Below are 22,059 nucleotides of genomic sequence, written 5' to 3' on the forward strand. Positions count from 1 at the left end.
AGGTCTCACTTATGAAAACAACCCAAAATCATCCTTTTTGACTGGAATGTTCATCCCTGACACTGACTCTGCATATGAGATGGTTTTCCGCTGTAACAATGCCAAAAGCTGCGAGTTCCTCAAAGTGAGTGTTCTCAGCAAAGAGAACGCGTTTGCGGCCATAAAAACAGAGATTGCTGTTTCTCCAAAACCATGAATGCTAGATGGCTGATTCTTTAGTATCTTATACAGGGTCCCACCCCGTACAAGAATCCAAGGTTTGGTCAAGTTTGATCACAAACATTTTCCAGTAAGTCAGTTTCAAGTTTCTGAATAACTGTCAGTTTTCTCAAGTCTCACTTATGAAAACAACCCAAAATCATCCTTTTTGACTGGAATGTTCATCCCTGACACTGACTCTGTATATGAGATGGTTTTCCGCTGTAACAATGCAGAAAGCTGCGAGTTCCTCAAAGTGAGTGTTCTCAGCAAAGAGAACGCGTTTGCGGCCATAAAAACAGAGATTGCTGTTTCTCCAAAACCATGAATGCTGATTCTTTAGTATGTTATACAGGGTCCCACCCCGTACAAGAATCCAAGGTTTGGTCAAGTTTGATCACGCACATTTTCCACAAAGTCAGTTTCAAGTTTCTGAATAACTGTCAGTTTTCTCAAGTCTCACTTATGAAAACAACCCAAAATCATCCTTTTTGACTGGAATGTTCATCCCTGACACTGACTCTGTATATGAGATGTTTTTCCGCTGTAACAATGCAGAAAGCTGCGAGTTCCTCAAAGTGAGTGTTTCCAGCGAGAGAACGCGTTTGCGGCCATAAAAACAGAGATGGCTGTTTCTCCAAAACCATTAATGCTAGAGGGCTAATGCTTTAGTATGTTATACAGGGTCCCAACCCGTACAAGAATCCAAGGTTTGGTCAAGTTTGATCACACAGTTTTTCCACAAAGTCAGTTTCAAGTTTCTGAATAACTGTCAGTTTTCTCAGGTCTCACTTATGAAAAAACCCAAAATCATCCTTTTTGACTGGAATGTTCATCCCTGACACTGACTCTGCATATGAGATGGTTTTCCGCTGTAACAATGCCAAAAGCTGCGAGTTCCTCAAAGTGAGTGTTCTCAGCAAAGAGAACGCGTTTGCGGCCATAAAAACAGAGATTGCTGTTTCTCCAAAACCATTAATGCTAGATGGCTAATTCTTTAGTATGTTATACAGGGTCCCAACCCGTACAAGAATCCAAGGTTTGGTCAAGTTTGATCACACAGTTTTTACAGAAAGTCAGTTTCAAGTTTCTGAATAACTGTCAGTTTTCTCAGGTCTCACTTATGAAAACAACCCAAAATCATCCTTTTTGACTGGAATGTTCATCCCTGACACTGACTCTGCATATGAGATGGTTTTCCGCTGTAACAATGCCAAAAGCTGCGAGTTCCTCAAAGTGAGTGTTCTCAGCAAAGAGAACGCGTTTGCGGCCATAAAAACAGAGATTGCTGTTTCTCCAAAACCATTAATGCTAGATGGCTAATTCTTTAGTATGTTATACAGGGTCCCAACCCGTACAAGAATCCAAGGTTTGGTCAAGTTTGATCACACAGTTTTTACACAAAGTCAGTTTCAGGTTTCTGAATAACTGTCAGTTTTCTCAGGTCTCACTTATGAAAACAACCCAAAATCATCCTTTTTGACTGGAATGTTCATCCCTGACACTGACTCTGCATATGAGATGGTTTTCCGCTGTAACAATGCCAAAAGCTGCGAGTTCCTCAAAGTGAGTGTTCTCAGCAAAGAGAACGCGTTTGCGGCCATAAAAACAGAGATTGCTGTTTCTCCAAAACCATTAATGCTAGATGGCTAATTCTTTAGTATGTTATACAGGGCCCCAACCCGTAGAAGAATCCAAGGTTTGGTCAAGTTTGATCACACAGTTTTTACACAAAGTCAGTTTCAAGTTTCTGAATAACTGTCAGTTTTCTCAGGTCTCACTTATAAAAACAACCCAAAATCATCCTTTTTGACTGGAATGTTTATCCCTGACACTGACTCTGTATATGAGATGGTTTTCCGCTGTAACAATGCAGAAAGCTGCGAGTTCCTCAAAGTGAGTGTTTCCAGCAAGAGAACGCGTTTGCGGCCATAAAAACAGAGATTGCTGTTTCTCCAAAACCATTAATGCTAGAGGGCTAATGCTTTAGTATGTTATACAGGGTCCCAAGCCGTACAAAAATCCAAGGTTTGGTCAAGTTTGATCACACAGTTTTTACACAAAGTCAGTTTCAAGTTTCTGAATAACTGTCAGTTTTCTCAGGTCTCACTTATGAAAACGACCCAAAACCATCCTTTTTTTGACTGGAATGTTCATCCCTGACTCTGACCCTGCATATGAGATTGTTTTCCGCTGTAACAATGCCAAAAGCTGCAAGTTCCTCAAAGTGAGTGTTCTCAGCGAGAGAACGCGTCTACGGCCATAAAAACAGAGATTGCTGTTTCTCCAAAACCATGAATGCTAGATGGCTGATTCTTTAGTATGTTATACAGGGTCCCAACCCGTACAAGAATCCAAGGTTTGGTCAAGTTTGATCACACAGTTTTTACACAAAGTCAGTTTCAAGTTTCTGAATAACTGTCAGTTTTCTCAGGTCTCACTTATGAAAACAACCCAAAATCATCCTTTTTGACTGGTTTGTTCATCCCTGACACTGACTCTGTATATGAGATGGTTTTCCGCTGTAACAATGCAGAAAGCTGCGAGTTCCTCAAAGTGAGTGTTTCCAGCGAGAGAACGCAATTGCGGCCATAAAAACAGAGATTGCTGTTTCTCCAAAACCATGAATGCTAGATGGCTAATTCTTTAGTATGTTATACAGGGTCCCACCCCGTACAGGAATCCAAGGTTTGGTCAAGTTTGATCACACAGTTTTTACACAAAGTCAGTTTCAAGTTTCTGAATAACTGTCAGTTTTCTCAGGTCTCACTTATGAAAACAACCCAAAACCATCCTTTTTTTGACTGGAATGTACATCCCTGACACTGACTCTGCATATGAGATGGTTTTCCGCTGTAACAATGCCAAAAGCTGCGAGTTCCTCAAAGTGAGTGTTCTCAGCAAAGATAACGCGTTTGCGGCCATAAAAACAGAGATTGCTGTTTCTCCAAAACCATGAATGCTAGATGGCTGATTCTTTAGTATCTTATACAGGGTCCCACCCCGTACAAGAATCCAAGGTTTGGTCAAGTTTGATCACAAACATTTTCCAGTAAGTCAGTTTCAAGTTTCTGAATAACTGTCAGTTTTCTCAAGTCTCACTTATGAAAACAACCCAAAATCATCCTTTTTGACTGGAATGTTCATCCCTGACACTGACTCTGTATATGAGATGGTTTTCCGCTGTAACAATGCAGAAAGCTGCGAGTTCCTCAAAGTGAGTGTTTCCAGCGAGAGAACGCAATTGCGGCCATAAAAACAGAGATTGCTGTTTCTCCAAAACCATGAATGCTAGATGGCTAATTCTTTAGTATGTTATACAGGGTCCCACCCCGTACAGGAATCCAAGGTTTGGTCAAGGTTGATCACACAGTTTTTCCACAAAGTCAGTTTCAGGTTTCTGAATAACTGTCAGTTTTCTCAGGTCTCACTTATGAAAACAACCCAAAACCATCCTTTTTTTGACTGGAATGTTCATCCCTGACACTGACTCTGCATATGAGATTGTTTTCCGCTGCAACAATGCCAAAAGCTGCAAGTTCCTCAAAGTGAATGTTCTCAGCGAGAGAACGCGTCTCCGGCCATAAAAACGGAGATTGCTGTTTCTCCAAAACCATGAATGCTAGATGGCTAATTCTTTAGTATGTTATACAGGGTCCCAACCCGTACAAGAATCCAAGGTTTGGTCAAGTTTGATCACACAGTTTTTACACAAAGTCAGTTTCAAGTTTCTGAATAACTGTCAGTTTTCTCAGGTCTCACTTATGAAAACAACCCAAAACCATCCTTTTTTTGACTGGAATGTACATCCCTGACACTGACTCTGCATATGAGATGGTTTTCCGCTGTAACAATGCCAAAAGCTGCGAGTTCCTCAAAGTGAGTGTTCTCAGCAAAGATAACGCGTTTGCGGCCATAAAAACAGAGATTGCTGTTTCTCCAAAACCATGAATGCTAGATGGCTGATTCTTTAGTATCTTATACAGGGTCCCACCCCGTACAAGAATCCAAGGTTTGGTCAAGTTTGATCACAAACATTTTCCAGTAAGTCAGTTTCAAGTTTCTGAATAACTGTCAGTTTTCTCAAGTCTCACTTATGAAAACAACCCAAAATCATCCTTTTTGACTGGAATGTTCATCCCTGACACTGACTCTGTATATGAGATGGTTTTCCTCTGTAACAATGCAGAAAGCTGCGAGTTCCTCAAAGTGAGTGTTCTCAGCAAAGAGAACGCGTTTGCGGCCATAAAAACAGAGATTGCTGTTTCTCCAAAACCATGAATGCTGATTCTTTAGTATGTTATACAGGGTCCCACCCCGTACAAGAATCCAAGGTTTGGTCAAGTTTGATCACGCACATTTTCCACAAAGTCAGTTTCAAGTTTCTGAATAACTGTCAGTTTTCTCAAGTCTCACTTATGAAAACAACCCAAAATCATCCTTTTTGACTGGAATGTTCATCCCTGACACTGACTCTGTATATGAGATGTTTTTCCGCTGTAACAATGCAGAAAGCTGCGAGTTCCTCAAAGTGAGTGTTTCCAGCGAGAGAACGCGTTTGCGGCCATAAAAACAGAGATGGCTGTTTCTCCAAAACCATTAATGCTAGAGGGCTAATGCTTTAGTATGTTATACAGGGTCCCAACCCGTACAAGAATCCAAGGTTTGGTCAAGTTTGATCACACAGTTTTTCCACAAAGTCAGTTTCAAGTTTCTGAATAACTGTCAGTTTTCTCAGGTCTCACTTATGAAAAAACCCAAAATCATCCTTTTTGACTGGAATGTTCATCCCTGACACTGACTCTGCATATGAGATGGTTTTCCGCTGTAACAATGCCAAAAGCTGCGAGTTCCTCAAAGTGAGTGTTTCCAGCAAGAGAACGCGTTTGCGGCCATAAAAACAGAGATTGCTGTTTCTCCAAAACCATTAATGCTAGAGGGCTAATGCTTTAGTATGTTATACAGGGTCCCAACCCGTACAAAAATCCAAGGTTTGGTCAAGTTTGATCACACAGTTTTTACACAAAGTCAGTTTCAAGTTTCTGAATAACTGTCAGTTTTCTCAGGTCTCACTTATGAAAACAACCCAAAATCATCCTTTTTGACTGGAATGTTTATCCCTGACACTGACTCTGTATATCAGATTGTTTTCCGCTGTAACAATGCCAAAAGCTGCAAGTTCCTCAAAGTGAGTGTTCTCAGCGAGAGAACGCGTCTACGGCCATAAAAACAGAGATTGCTGTTTCTCCAAAACCATGAATGCTAGATGGCTGATTCTTTAGTATGTTATACAGGGTCCCAACCCGTACAAGAATCCAAGGTTTGGTCAAGTTTGATCACAAACATTTTCCAGTAAGTCAGTTTCAAGTTTCTGAATAACTGTCAGTTTTCTCAAGTCTCACTTATGAAAACAACCCAAAATCATCCTTTTTGACTGGAATGTTCATCCCTGACACTGACTCTGTATATGAGATGTTTTTCCGCTGTAACAATGCAGAAAGCTGCGAGTTCCTCAAAGTGAGTGTTTCCAGCGAGAGAACGCGTTTGCGGCCATAAAAACAGAGATGGCTGTTTCTCCAAAACCATTAATGCTAGAGGGCTAATGCTTTAGTATGTTATACAGGGTCCCAACCCGTACAAGAATCCAAGGTTTGGTCAAGTTTGATCACACAGTTTTTCCACAAAGTCAGTTTCAAGTTTCTGAATAACTGTCAGTTTTCTCAGGTCTCACTTATGAAAAAACCCAAAATCATCCTTTTTGACTGGAATGTTCATCCCTGACACTGACTCTGCATATGAGATGGTTTTCCGCTGTAACAATGCCAAAAGCTGCGAGTTCCTCAAAGTGAGTGTTCTCAGCAAAGAGAACGCGTTTGCGGCCATAAAAACAGAGATTGCTGTTTCTCCAAAACCATTAATGCTAGATGGCTAATTCTTTAGTATGTTATACAGGGTCCCAACACGTACAAGAATCCAAGGTTTGGTCAAGTTTGATCACACAGTTTTTACACAAAGTCAGTTTCAAGTTTCTGAATAACTGTCAGTTTTCTCAGGTCTCACTTATGAAAACAACCCAAAATCATCCTTTTTGACTGGTTTGTTCATCCCTGACACTGACTCTGTATATGAGATGGTTTTCCGCTGTAACAATGCAGAAAGCTGCGAGTTCCTCAAAGTGAGTGTTTCCAGCGAGAGAACGCAATTGCGGCCATAAAAACAGAGATTGCTGTTTCTCCAAAACCATGAATGCTAGATGGCTAATTCTTTAGTATGTTATACAGGGTCCCACCCCGTACAGGAATCCAAGGTTTGGTCAAGGTTGATCACACAGTTTTTCCACAAAGTCAGTTTCAGGTTTCTGAATAACTGTCAGTTTTCTCAGGTCTCACTTATGAAAACAACCCAAAACCATCCTTTTTTTGACTGGAATGTTCATCCCTGACACTGACTCTGCATATGAGATTGTTTTCCGCTGTAACAATGCCAAAAGCTGCAAGTTCCTCAAAGTGAATGTTCTCAGCGAGAGAACGCGTCTCCGGCCATAAAAACGGAGATTGCTGTTTCTCCAAAACCATGAATGCTAGATGGCTAATTCTTTAGTATGTTATACAGGGTCCCAACCCGTACAAGAATCCAAGGTTTGGTCAAGTTTGATCACACAGTTTTTACACAAAGTCAGTTTCAAGTTTCTGAATAACTGTCAGTTTTCTCAGGTCTCACTTATGAAAACAACCCAAAACCATCCTTTTTTTGACTGGAATGTACATCCCTGACACTGACTCTGCATATGAGATGGTTTTCCGCTGTAACAATGCCAAAAGCTGCGAGTTCCTCAAAGTGAGTGTTCTCAGCAAAGAGAACGCGTTTGCGGCCATAAAAACAGAGATTGCTGTTTCTCCAAAACCATGAATGCTAGATGGCTGATTCTTTAGTATCTTATACAGGTTCCCACCCCGTACAAGAATCCAAGGTTTGGTCAAGTTTGATCACAAACATTTTCCAGTAAGTCAGTTTCAAGTTTCTGAATAACTGTCAGTTTTCTCAAGTCTCACTTATGAAAACAACCCAAAATCATCCTTTTTGACTGGAATGTTCATCCCTGACACTGACTCTGTATATGAGATGGGTTTCCGCTGTAACAATGCAGAAAGCTGCGAGTTCCTCAAAGTGAGTGTTCTCAGCAAAGAGAACGCGTTTGCGGCCATAAAAACAGAGATTGCTGTTTCTCCAAAACCATGAATGCTAGATGGCTGATTCTTTAGTATCTTATACAGGGTCCCACCCCGTACAAGAATCCAAGGTTTGGTCAAGTTTGATCACAAACATTTTCCAGTAAGTCAGTTTCAAGTTTCTGAATAACTGTCAGTTTTCTCAAGTCTCACTTATGAAAACAACCCAAAATCATCCTTTTTGACTGGAATGTTCATCCCTGACACTGACTCTGTATATGAGATGGTTTTCCTCTGTAACAATGCAGAAAGCTGCGAGTTCCTCAAAGTGAGTGTTCTCAGCAAAGAGAACGCGTTTGCGGCCATAAAAACAGAGATTGCTGTTTCTCCAAAACCATGAATGCTGATTCTTTAGTATGTTATACAGGGTCCCACCCCGTACAAGAATCCAAGGTTTGGTCAAGTTTGATCACGCACATTTTCCACAAAGTCAGTTTCAAGTTTCTGAATAACTGTCAGTTTTCTCAAGTCTCACTTATGAAAACAACCCAAAATCATCCTTTTTGACTGGAATGTTCATCCCTGACACTGACTCTGTATATGAGATGTTTTTCCGCTGTAACAATGCAGAAAGCTGCGAGTTCCTCAAAGTGAGTGTTTCCAGCGAGAGAACGCGTTTGCGGCCATAAAAACAGAGATGGCTGTTTCTCCAAAACCATTAATGCTAGGGGGCTAATGCTTTAGTATGTTATACAGGGTCCCAACCCGTACAAGAATCCAAGGTTTGGTCAAGTTTGATCACACAGTTTTTCCACAAAGTCAGTTTCAAGTTTCTGAATAACTGTCAGTTTTCTCAGGTCTCACTTATGAAAAAACCCAAAATCATCCTTTTTGACTGGAATGTTCATCCCTGACACTGACTCTGCATATGAGATGGTTTTCCGCTGTAACAATGCCAAAAGCTGCGAGTTCCTCAAAGTGAGTGTTCTCAGCAAAGAGAACGCGTTTGCGGCCATAAAAACAGAGATTGCTGTTTCTCCAAAACCATTAATGCTAGATGGCTAATTCTTTAGTATGTTATACAGGGTCCCAACACGTACAAGAATCCAAGGTTTGGTCAAGTTTGATCACACAGTTTTTACACAAAGTCAGTTTCAAGTTTCTGAATAACTGTCAGTTTTCTCAGGTCTCACTTATGAAAACAACCCAAAATCATCCTTTTTGACTGGAATGTTCATCCCTGACACTGACTCTGCATATGAGATGGTTTTCCGCTGTAACAATGCCAAAAGCTGCGAGTTCCTCAAAGTGAGTGTTCTCAGCAAAGAGAACGCGTTTGCGGCCATAAAAACAGAGATTGCTGTTTCTCCAAAACCATTAATGCTAGATGGCTAATTCTTTAGTATGTTATACAGGGTCCCAACCCGTACAAGAATCCAAGGTTTGGTCAAGTTTGATCACACAGTTTTTACACAAAGTCAGTTTCAAGTTTCTGAATAACTGTCAGTTTTCTCAGGTCTCACTTATGAAAACAACCCAAAATCATCCTTTTTGACTGGAATGTTTATCCCTGACACTGACTCTGTATATGAGATGGTTTTCCGCTGTAACAATGCAGAAAGCTGCGAGTTCCTCAAAGTGAGTGTTTCCAGCAAGAGAACGCGTTTGCGGCCATAAAAACAGAGATTGCTGTTTCTCCAAAACCATTAATGCTAGGGGGCTAATGCTTTAGTATGTTATACAGGGTCCCAAGCCGTACAAAAATCCAAGGTTTGGTCAAGTTTGATCACACAGTTTTTACACAAAGTCAGTTTCAAGTTTCTGAATAACTGTCAGTTTTCTCAGGTCTCACTTATGAAAACGACCCAAAACCATCCTTTTTTTGACTGGAATGTTCATCCCTGACTCTGACCCTGCATATGAGATTGTTTTCCGCTGTAACAATGCCAAAAGCTGCAAGTTCCTCAAAGTGAGTGTTCTCAGCGAGAGAACGCGTCTACGGCCATAAAAACAGAGATTGCTGTTTCTCCAAAACCATGAATGCTAGATGGCTGATTCTTTAGTATGTTATACAGGGTCCCAACCCGTACAAGAATCCAAGGTTTGGTCAAGTTTGATCACACAGTTTTTACACAAAGTCAGTTTCAAGTTTCTGAATAACTGTCAGTTTTCTCAGGTCTCACTTATGAAAACAACCCAAAATCATCCTTTTTGACTGGTTTGTTCATCCCTGACACTGACTCTGTATATGAGATGGTTTTCCGCTGTAACAATGCAGAAAGCTGCGAGTTCCTCAAAGTGAGTGTTTCCAGCGAGAGAACGCAATTGCGGCCATAAAAACAGAGATTGCTGTTTCTCCAAAACCATGAATGCTAGATGGCTAATTCTTTAGTATGTTATACAGGGTCCCACCCCGTACAGGAATCCAAGGTTTGGTCAAGGTTGATCACACAGTTTTTCCACAAAGTCAGTTTCAGGTTTCTGAATAACTGTCAGTTTTCTCAGGTCTCACTTATGAAAACAACCCAAAACCATCCTTTTTTTGACTGGAATGTTCATCCCTGACACTGACTCTGCATATGAGATTGTTTTCCGCTGTAACAATGCCAAAAGCTGCAAGTTCCTCAAAGTGAATGTTCTCAGCGAGAGAACGCGTCTACGGCCATAAAAACGGAGATTGCTGTTTCTCCAAAACCATGAATGCTAGATGGCTAATTCTTTAGTATGTTATACAGGGTCCCAACCCGTACAAGAATCCAAGGTTTGGTCAAGTTTGATCACACAGTTTTTACACAAAGTCAGTTTCAAGTTTCTGAATAACTGTCAGTTTTCTCAGGTCTCACTTATGAAAACAACCCAAAATCATCCTTTTTGACTGGAATGTTCATCCCTGACACTGACTCTGCATATGAGATGGTTTTCCGCTGTAACAATGCCAAAAGCTGCGAGTTCCTCAAAGTGAGTGTTCTCAGCAAAGAGAACGCGTTTGCGGCCATAAAAACAGAGATTGCTGTTTCTCCAAAACCATGAATGCTAGATGGCTGATTCTTTAGTATCTTATACAGGGTACCACCCCGTACAAGAATCAAAGGTTTGGTCAAGTTTGATCACAAACATTTTCCAGTAAGTCAGTTTCAAGTTTCTGAATAACTGTCAGTTTTCTCAAGTCTCACTTATGAAAACAACCCAAAATCATCCTTTTTGACTGGAATGTTCATCCCTGACACTGACTCTGTATATGAGATGGTTTTCCGCTGTAACAATGCAGAAAGCTGCGAGTTCCTCAAAGTGAGTGTTCTCAGCAAAGAGAACGCGTTTGCGGCCATAAAAACAGAGATTGCTGTTTCTCCAAAACCATGAATGCTAGATGGCTGATTCTTTAGTATCTTATACAGGGTCCCACCCCGTACAAGAATCCAAGGTTTGGTCAAGTTTGATCACAAACATTTTCCAGTAAGTCAGTTTCAAGTTTCTGAATAACTGTCAGTTTTCTCAAGTCTCACTTATGAAAACAACCCAAAATCATCCTTTTTGACTGGAATGTTCATCCCTGACACTGACTCTGTATATGAGATGGTTTTCCTCTGTAACAATGCAGAAAGCTGCGAGTTCCTCAAAGTGAGTGTTCTCAGCAAAGAGAACGCGTTTGCGGCCATAAAAACAGAGATTGCTGTTTCTCCAAAACCATTAATGCTAGAGGGCTAATGCTTTAGTATGTTATACAGGGTCCCAACCCGTACAAGAATCCAAGGTTTGGTCAAGTTTGATCACACAGTTTTTACACAAAGTCAGTTTCAAGTTTCTGAATAACTGTCAGTTTTCTCAGGTCTCACTTATGAAAACAACCCAAAATCATCCTTTTTGACTGGAATGTTCATCCCTGACACTGACTCTGCATATGAGATGGTTTTCCGCTGTAACAATGCCAAAAGCTGCGAGTTCCTCAAAGTGAGTGTTCTCAGCAAAGAGAACGCGTTTGCGGCCATAAAAACAGAGATTGCTGTTTCTCCAAAACCATTAATGCTAGATGGCTAATTCTTTAGTATGTTATACAGGGCCCCAACCCGTACAAGAATCCAAGGTTTGGTCAAGTTTGATCACACAGTTTTTACACAAAGTCAGTTTCAAGTTTCTGAATAACTGTCAGTTTTCTCAGGTCTCACTTATAAAAACAACCCAAAATCATCCTTTTTGACTGGAATGTTTATCCCTGACACTGACTCTGTATATGAGATGGTTTTCCGCTGTAACAATGCAGAAAGCTGCGAGTTCCTCAAAGTGAGTGTTTCCAGCAAGAGAACGCGTTTGCGGCCATAAAAACAGAGATTGCTGTTTCTCCAAAACCATTAATGCTAGAGGGCTAATGCTTTAGTATGTTATACAGGGTCCCAAGCCGTACAAAAATCCAAGGTTTGGTCAAGTTTGATCACACAGTTTTTACACAAAGTCAGTTTCAAGTTTCTGAATAACTGTCAGTTTTCTCAGGTCTCACTTATGAAAACGACCCAAAACCATCCTTTTTTTGACTGGAATGTTCATCCCTGACTCTGACCCTGCATATGAGATTGTTTTCCGCTGTAACAATGCCAAAAGCTGCAAGTTCCTCAAAGTGAGTGTTCTCAGCGAGAGAACGCGTCTACGGCCATAAAAACAGAGATTGCTGTTTCTCCAAAACCATGAATGCTAGATGGCTGATTCTTTAGTATGTTATACAGGGTCCCAACCCGTACAAGAATCCAAGGTTTGGTCAAGTTTGATCACACAGTTTTTACACAAAGTCAGTTTCAAGTTTCTGAATAACTGTCAGTTTTCTCAGGTCTCACTTATGAAAACAACCCAAAATCATCCTTTTTGACTGGTTTGTTCATCCCTGACACTGACTCTGTATATGAGATGGTTTTCCGCTGTAACAATGCAGAAAGCTGCGAGTTCCTCAAAGTGAGTGTTTCCAGCGAGAGAACGCAATTGCGGCCATAAAAACAGAGATTGCTGTTTCTCCAAAACCATGAATGCTAGATGGCTAATTCTTTAGTATGTTATACAGGGTCCCACCCCGTACAGGAATCCAAGGTTTGGTCAAGGTTGATCACACAGTTTTTCCACAAAGTCAGTTTCAGGTTTCTGAATAACTGTCAGTTTTCTCAGGTCTCACTTATGAAAACAACCCAAAACCATCCTTTTTTTGACTGGAATGTTCATCCCTGACACTGACTCTGCATATGAGATTGTTTTCCGCTGTAACAATGCCAAAAGCTGCAAGTTCCTCAAAGTGAATGTTCTCAGCGAGAGAACGCGTCTACGGCCATAAAAACGGAGATTGCTGTTTCTCCAAAACCATGAATGCTAGATGGCTAATTCTTTAGTATGTTATACAGGGTCCCAACCCGTACAAGAATCCAAGGTTTGGTCAAGTTTGATCACACAGTTTTTACACAAAGTCAGTTTCAAGTTTCTGAATAACTGTCAGTTTTCTCAGGTCTCACTTATGAAAACAACCCAAAATCATCCTTTTTGACTGGAATGTTCATCCCTGACACTGACTCTGCATATGAGATGGTTTTCCGCTGTAACAATGCCAAAAGCTGCGAGTTCCTCAAAGTGAGTGTTCTCAGCAAAGAGAACGCGTTTGCGGCCATAAAAACAGAGATTGCTGTTTCTCCAAAACCATGAATGCTAGATGGCTGATTCTTTAGTATCTTATACAGGGTCCCACCCCGTACAAGAATCCAAGGTTTGGTCAAGTTTGATCACAAACATTTTCCAGTAAGTCAGTTTCAAGTTTCTGAATAACTGTCAGTTTTCTCAAGTCTCACTTATGAAAACAACCCAAAATCATCCTTTTTGACTGGAATGTTCATCCCTGACACTGACTCTGTATATGAGATGGTTTTCCTCTGTAACAATGCAGAAAGCTGCGAGTTCCTCAAAGTGAGTGTTCTCAGCAAAGAGAACGCGTTTGCGGCCATAAAAACAGAGATTGCTGTTTCTCCAAAACCATGAATGCTGATTCTTTAGTATGTTATACAGGGTCCCACCCCGTACAAGAATCCAAGGTTTGGTCAAGTTTGATCACGCACATTTTCCACAAAGTCAGTTTCAAGTTTCTGAATAACTGTCAGTTTTCTCAAGTCTCACTTATGAAAACAACCCAAAATCATCCTTTTTGACTGGAATGTTCATCCCTGACACTGACTCTGTATATGAGATGTTTTTCCGCTGTAACAATGCAGAAAGCTGCGAGTTCCTCAAAGTGAGTGTTTCCAGCGAGAGAACGCGTTTGCGGCCATAAAAACAGAGATGGCTGTTTCTCCAAAACCATTAATGCTAGAGGGCTAATGCTTTAGTATGTTATACAGGGTCCCAACCCGTACAAGAATCCAAGGTTTGGTCAAGTTTGATCACACAGTTTTTCCACAAAGTCAGTTTCAAGTTTCTGAATAACTGTCAGTTTTCTCAGGTCTCACTTATGAAAAAACCCAAAATCATCCTTTTTGACTGGAATGTTCATCCCTGACTCTGACCCTGCATATGAGATTGTTTTCCGCTGTAACAATGCCAAAAGCTGCAAGTTCCTCAAAGTGAGTGTTCTCAGCGAGAGAACGCGTCTACGGCCATAAAAACAGAGATTGCTGTTTCTCCAAAACCATGAATGCTAGATGGCTGATTCTTTAGTATGTTATACAGGGTCCCAACCCGTACAAGAATCCAAGGTTTGGTCAAGTTTGATCACACAGTTTTTACACAAAGTCAGTTTCAAGTTTCTGAATAACTGTCAGTTTTCTCAGGTCTCACTTATGAAAACAACCCAAAATCATCCTTTTTGACTGGTTTGTTCATCCCTGACACTGACTCTGTATATGAGATGGTTTTCCGCTGTAACAATGCAGAAAGCTGCGAGTTCCTCAAAGTGAGTGTTTCCAGCGAGAGAACGCAATTGCGGCCATAAAAACAGAGATTGCTGTTTCTCCAAAACCATGAATGCTAGATGGCTAATTCTTTAGTATGTTATACAGGGTCCCACCCCGTACAGGAATCCAAGGTTTGGTCAAGGTTGATCACACAGTTTTTCCACAAAGTCAGTTTCAGGTTTCTGAATAACTGTCAGTTTTCTCAGGTCTCACTTATGAAAACAACCCAAAACCATCCTTTTTTTGACTGGAATGTTCATCCCTGACACTGACTCTGCATATGAGATTGTTTTCCGCTGTAACAATGCCAAAAGCTGCAAGTTCCTCAAAGTGAATGTTCTCAGCGAGAGAACGCGTCTACGGCCATAAAAACGGAGATTGCTGTTTCTCCAAAACCATGAATGCTAGATGGCTAATTCTTTAGTATGTTATACAGGGTCCCAACCCGTACAAGAATCCAAGGTTTGGTCAAGTTTGATCACACAGTTTTTACACAAAGTCAGTTTCAAGTTTCTGAATAACTGTCAGTTTTCTCAGGTCTCACTTATGAAAACAACCCAAAATCATCCTTTTTGACTGGAATGTTCATCCCTGACACTGACTCTGCATATGAGATGGTTTTCCGCTGTAACAATGCCAAAAGCTGCGAGTTCCTCAAAGTGAGTGTTCTCAGCAAAGAGAACGCGTTTGCGGCCATAAAAACAGAGATTGCTGTTTCTCCAAAACCATGAATGCTAGATGGCTGATTCTTTAGTATCTTATACAGGGTCCCACCCCGTACAAGAATCCAAGGTTTGGTCAAGTTTGATCACAAACATTTTCCAGTAAGTCAGTTTCAAGTTTCTGAATAACTGTCAGTTTTCTCAAGTCTCACTTATGAAAACAACCCAAAATCATCCTTTTTGACTGGAATGTTCATCCCTGACACTGACTCTGTATATGAGATGGTTTTCCTCTGTAACAATGCAGAAAGCTGCGAGTTCCTCAAAGTGAGTGTTCTCAGCAAAGAGAACGCGTTTGCGGCCATAAAAACAGAGATTGCTGTTTCTCCAAAACCATGAATGCTGATTCTTTAGTATGTTATACAGGGTCCCACCCCGTACAAGAATCCAAGGTTTGGTCAAGTTTGATCACGCACATTTTCCACAAAGTCAGTTTCAAGTTTCTGAATAACTGTCAGTTTTCTCAAGTCTCACTTATGAAAACAACCCAAAATCATCCTTTTTGACTGGAATGTTCATCCCTGACACTGACTCTGTATATGAGATGTTTTTCCGCTGTAACAATGCAGAAAGCTGCGAGTTCCTCAAAGTGAGTGTTTCCAGCGAGAGAACGCGTTTGCGGCCATAAAAACAGAGATGGCTGTTTCTCCAAAACCATTAATGCTAGAGGGCTAATGCTTTAGTATGTTATACAGGGTCCCAACCCGTACAAGAATCCAAGGTTTGGTCAAGTTTGATCACACAGTTTTTCCACAAAGTCAGTTTCAAGTTTCTGAATAACTGTCAGTTTTCTCAGGTCTCACTTATGAAAAAACCCAAAATCATCCTTTTTGACTGGAATGTTCATCCCTGACACTGACTCTGCATATGAGATGGTTTTCCGCTGTAACAATGCCAAAAGCTGCGAGTTCCTCAAAGTGAGTGTTCTCAGCAAAGAGAACGCGTTTGCGGCCATAAAAACAGAGATTGCTGTTTCTCCAAAACCATTAATGCTAGATGGCTAATTCTTTAGTATGTTATACAGGGTCCCAACCCGTACAAGAATCCAAGGTTTGGTCAAGTTTGATCACACCGTTTTTACACAAAGTCAGTTTCAAGTTTCTGAATAACTGTCAGTTTTCTCAGGTCTCACTTATGAAAACAACCCAAAATCATCCTTTTTGACTGGAATGTTCATCCCTGACACTGACTCTGCATATGAGATGGTTTTCCACTGTAACAATGCCAAAAGCTGCGAGTTCCTCAAAGTGAGTGTTCTCAGCAAAGAGAACGCGTTTGCGGCCATAAAAACAGAGATTGCTGTTTCTCCAAAACCATTAATGCTAGATGGCTAATTCTTTAGTATGTTATACAGGGTCCCAACCCGTACAAGAATCCAAGGTTTGGTCAAGTTTGATCACACAGTTTTTACACAAAGTCAGTTTCAAGTTTCTGAATAACTGTCAGTTTTCTCAGGTCTCACTTATAAAAACAACCCAAAATCATCCTTTTTGACTGGAATGTTTATCCCTGACACTGACTCTGTATATGAGATGGTTTTCCGCTGTAACAATGCAGAAAGCTGCGAGTTCCTCAAAGTGAGTGTTTCCAGCAAGAGAACGCGTTTGCGGCCATAAAAACAGAGATTGCTGTTTCTCCAAAACCATTAATGCTAGAGGGCTGATTCTTTAGTATCTTATACAGGGTCCCACCCCGTACAAGAATCCAAGGTTTGGTCAAGTTTGATCACAAACATTTTCCAGTAAGTCAGTTTCAAGTTTCTGAATAACTGTCAGTTTTCTCAAGTCTCACTTATGAAAACAACCCAAAATCATCCTTTTTGACTGGAATGTTCATCCCTGACACTGACTCTGTATATGAGATGGTTTTCCTCTGTAACAATGCAGAAAGCTGCGAGTTCCTCAAAGTGAGTGTTCTCAGCAAAGAGAACGCGTTTGCGGCCATAAAAACAGAGATTGCTGTTTCTCCAAAACCATGAATGCTGATTCTTTAGTATGTTATACAGGGTCCCACCCCGTACAAGAATCCAAGGTTTGGTCAAGTTTGATCACGCACATTTTCCACAAAGTCAGTTTCAAGTTTCTGAATAACTGTCAGTTTTCTCAAGTCTCACTTATGAAAACAACCCAAAATCATCCTTTTTGACTGGAATGTTCATCCCTGACACTGACTCTGTATATGAGATGTTTTTCCGCTGTAACAATGCAGAAAGCTGCGAGTTCCTCAAAGTGAGTGTTTCCAGCGAGAGAACGCGTTTGCGGCCATAAAAACAGAGATGGCTGTTTCTCCAAAACCATTAATGCTAGAGGGCTAATGCTTTAGTATGTTATACAGGGTCCCAACCCGTACAAGAATCCAAGGTTTGGTCAAGTTTGATCACACAGTTTTTCCACAAAGTCAGTTTCAAGTTTCTGAATAACTGTCAGTTTTCTCAGGTCTCACTTATGAAAAAACCCAAAATCATCCTTTTTGACTGGAATGTTCATCCCTGACTCTGACCCTGCATATGAGATTGTTTTCCGCTGTAACAATGCCAAAAGCTGCAAGTTCCTCAAAGTGAGTGTTCTCAGCGAGAGAACGCGTCTACGGCCATAAAAACAGAGATTGCTGTTTCTCCAAAACCATGAATGCTAGATGGCTGATTCTTTAGTATGTTATACAGGGTCCCAACCCGTACAAGAATCCAAGGTTTGGTCAAGTTTGATCACACAGTTTTTACACAAAGTCAGTTTCAAGTTTCTGAATAACTGTCAGTTTTCTCAGGTCTCACTTATGAAAACAACCCAAAATCATCCTTTTTGACTGGTTTGTTCATCCCTGACACTGACTCTGTATATGAGATGGTTTTCCGCTGTAACAATGCAGAAAGCTGCGAGTTCCTGAAAGTGAGTGTTTCCAGCGAGAGAACGCAATTGCGGCCATAAAAACAGAGATTGCTGTTTCTCCAAAACCATGAATGCTAGATGGCTAATTCTTTAGTATGTTATACAGGGTCCCACCCCGTACAGGAATCCAAGGTTTGGTCAAGGTTGATCACACAGTTTTTCCACAAAGTCAGTTTCAGGTTTCTGAATAACTGTCAGTTTTCTCAGGTCTCACTTATGAAAACAACCCAAAACCATCCTTTTTTTGACTGGAATGTTCATCCCTGACACTGACTCTGCATATGAGATTGTTTTCCGCTGTAACAATGCCAAAAGCTGCAAGTTCCTCAAAGTGAATGTTCTCAGCGAGAGAACGCGTCTACGGCCATAAAAACGGAGATTGCTGTTTCTCCAAAACCATGAATGCTAGATGGCTAATTCTTTAGTATGTTATACAGGGTCCCAACCCGTACAAGAATCCAAGGTTTGGTCAAGTTTGATCACACAGTTTTTACACAAAGTCAGTTTCAAGTTTCTGAATAACTGTCAGTTTTCTCAGGTCTCACTTATGAAAACAACCCAAAATCATCCTTTTTGACTGGAATGTTCATCCCTGACACTGACTCTGCATATGAGATGGTTTTCCGCTGTAACAATGCCAAAAGCTGCGAGTTCCTCAAAGTGAGTGTTCTCAGCAAAGAGAACGCGTTTGCGGCCATAAAAACAGAGATTGCTGTTTCTCCAAAACCATGAATGCTAGATGGCTGATTCTTTAGTATCTTATACAGGGTCCCACCCCGTACAAGAATCCAAGGTTTGGTCAAGTTTGATCACAAACATTTTCCAGTAAGTCAGTTTCAAGTTTCTGAATAACTGTCAGTTTTCTCAAGTCTCACTTATGAAAACAACCCAAAATCATCCTTTTTGACTGGAATGTTCATCCCTGACACTGACTCTGTATATGAGATGGTTTTCCTCTGTAACAATGCAGAAAGCTGCGAGTTCCTCAAAGTGAGTGTTCTCAGCAAAGAGAACGCGTTTGCGGCCATAAAAACAGAGATTGCTGTTTCTCCAAAACCATGAATGCTGATTCTTTAGTATGTTATACAGGGTCCCACCCCGTACAAGAATCCAAGGTTTGGTCAAGTTTGATCACGCACATTTTCCACAAAGTCAGTTTCAAGTTTCTGAATAACTGTCAGTTTTCTCAAGTCTCACTTATGAAAACAACCCAAAATCATCCTTTTTGACTGGAATGTTCATCCCTGACACTGACTCTGTATATGAGATGTTTTTCCGCTGTAACAATGCAGAAAGCTGCGAGTTCCTCAAAGTGAGTGTTTCCAGCGAGAGAACGCGTTTGCGGCCATAAAAACAGAGATGGCTGTTTCTCCAAAACCATTAATGCTAGAGGGCTAATGCTTTAGTATGTTATACAGGGTCCCAACCCGTACAAGAATCCAAGGTTTGGTCAAGTTTGATCACACAGTTTTTCCACAAAGTCAGTTTCAAGTTTCTGAATAACTGTCAGTTTTCTCAGGTCTCACTTATGAAAAAACCCAAAATCATCCTTTTTGACTGGAATGTTCATCCCTGACACTGACTCTGCATATGAGATGGTTTTCCGCTGTAACAATGCCAAAAGCTGCGAGTTCCTCAAAGTGAGTGTTCTCAGCAAAGAGAACGCGTTTGCGGCCATAAAAACAGAGATTGCTGTTTCTCCAAAACCATTAATGCTAGATGGCTAATTCTTTAGTATGTTATACAGGGTCCCAACCCGTACAAGAATCCAAGGTTTGGTCAAGTTTGATCACACAGTTTTTACACAAAGTCAGTTTCAAGTTTCTGAATAACTGTCAGTTTTCTCAGGTCTCACTTATAAAAACAACCCCAAATCATCCTTTTTGACTGGAATGTTTATCCCTGACACTGACTCTGTATATGAGATGGTTTTCCGCTGTAACAATGCAGAAAGCTGCGAGTTCCTCAAAGTGAGTGTTTCCAGCAAGAGAACGCGTTTGCGGCCATAAAAACAGAGATTGCTGTTTCTCCAAAACCATTAATGCTAGAGGGCTAATGCTTTAGTATGTTATACAGGGTCCCAAGCCGTACAAAAATCCAAGGTTTGGTCAAGTTTGATCACACGGTTTTTACACAAAGTCAGTTTCAAGTTTCTGAATAACTGTCAGTTTTCTCAGGTCTCACTTACGAAAACGACCCAAAACCATCCTTTTTTTGACTGGAATGTTCATCCCTGACTCTGACTCTGTATATGAGATGGTTTTCCGCTGTAACAATGCAGAAAGCTGCGAGTTCCTCAAAGTGAGTGTTTCCAGCGAGAGAACGCAATTGCGGCCATAAAAACAGAAATTGCTGTTTCTCCAAAACCATGAATGCTAGATGGCTAATTCTTTAGTATGTTATACAGGGTCCCACCCCGTACAGGAATCCAAGGTTTGGTCAAGGTTGATCACACAGTTTTTCCACAAAGTCAGTTTCAGGTTTCTGAATAACTGTCAGTTTTCTCAGGTCTCACTTATGAAAACAACCCAAAACCATCCTTTTTTTGACTGGAATGTTCATCCCTGACACTGACTCTGCATATGAGATTGTTTTCCGCTGTAACAATGCCAAAAGCTGCAAGTTCCTCAAAGTGAATGTTCTCAGCGAGAGAACGCGTCTACGGCCATAAAAACGGAGATTGCTGTTTCTCCAAAACCATGAATGCTAGATGGCTGATTCTTTAGTATGTTATACAGGGTCCCAACCCGTACAAGAATCCAAGGTTTGGTCAAGTTTGATCACACAGTTTTTACACAAAGTCAGTTTCAAGTTTCTGAATGTCAGTTTTCTCAGGTCTCACTTATGAAAACAACCCAAAATCATCCTTTTTGACTGGTTTGTTCATCCCTGACACTGACTCTGTATATGAGATGGTTTTCCGCTGCAACAATGCAGAAAGCTGCGAGTTCCTCAAAGTGAGTGTTTCCAGCGAGAGAACGCAATTGCGGCCATAAAAACAGAGATTGCTGTTTCTCCAAAACCATTAATGCTAGATGGCTAATTCTTTAGTATGTTATACAGGGTCCCACCCCGTACAGGAATCCAAGGTTTGGTCAAGGTTGATCACACAGTTTTTCCACAAAGTCAGTTTCAGGTTTCTGAATAACTGTCAGTTTTCTCAGGTCTCACTTATGAAAACAACCCAAAACCATCCTTTTTTTGACTGGAATGTTCATCCCTGACACTGACTCTGCATATGAGATTGAGGAACTTGCAGCTTTTGGCATTGTTACAGCGGAAAACAAAGTGAATGTTCTCAGCGAGAGAACGCGTCTACGGCCATAAAAACGGAGATTGCTGTTTCTCCAAAACCATGAATGCTAGATGGCTGATTCTTTAGTATGTTATACAGGGTCCCAACCCGTACAAGAATCCAAGGTTTGGTCAAGTTTGATCACACAGTTTTTACACAAAGTCAGTTTCAAGTTTCTGAATGTCAGTTTTCTCAGGTCTCACTTATGAAAACAACCCAAAATCATCCTTTTTGACTGGTTTGTTCATCCCTGACACTGACTCTGTATATGAGATGGTTTTCCGCTGGAACAATGCAGAAAGCTGCGAGTTCCTCAAAGTGAGTGTTTCCAGCGAGAGAACGCAATTGCGGCCATAAAAACAGAGATTGCTGTTTCTCCAAAACCATTAATGCTAGAGGGCTAATGCTTTAGTATGTTATACAGGGTCCCAAGCCGTACAAAAATCCAAGGTTTGGTCAAGTTTGATCACACGGTTTTTACACAAAGTCAGTTTCAAGTTTCTGAATAACTGTCAGTTTTCTCAGGTCTCACTTATGAAAACGACCCAAAACCATCCTTTTGGAATGTTCATCCCTGACTCTGACCCTGCATATGAGATTGTTTTCCGCTGTAACAATGCCAAAAGCTGCAAGTTCCTCAAAGTGAGTGTTCTCAGCGAGAGAACGCGTCTACGGCCATAAAAACAGAGATTGCTGTTTCTCCAAAACCATGAATGCTAGATGGCTGATTCTTTAGTATGTTATACAGGGTCCCAACCCGTACAAGAATCCAAGGTTTGGTCAAGTTTGATCACACAGTTTTTACACAAAGTCAGTTTCAAGTTTCTGAATAACTGTCAGTTTTCTCAGGTCTCACTTATGAAAACAACCCAAAATCATCCT

Source organism: Gobius niger, assembly GCF_951799975.1.
Source record: "Gobius niger genome assembly, chromosome: 2".
Lineage (NCBI taxonomy): Eukaryota > Metazoa > Chordata > Actinopteri > Gobiiformes > Gobiidae > Gobius > Gobius niger.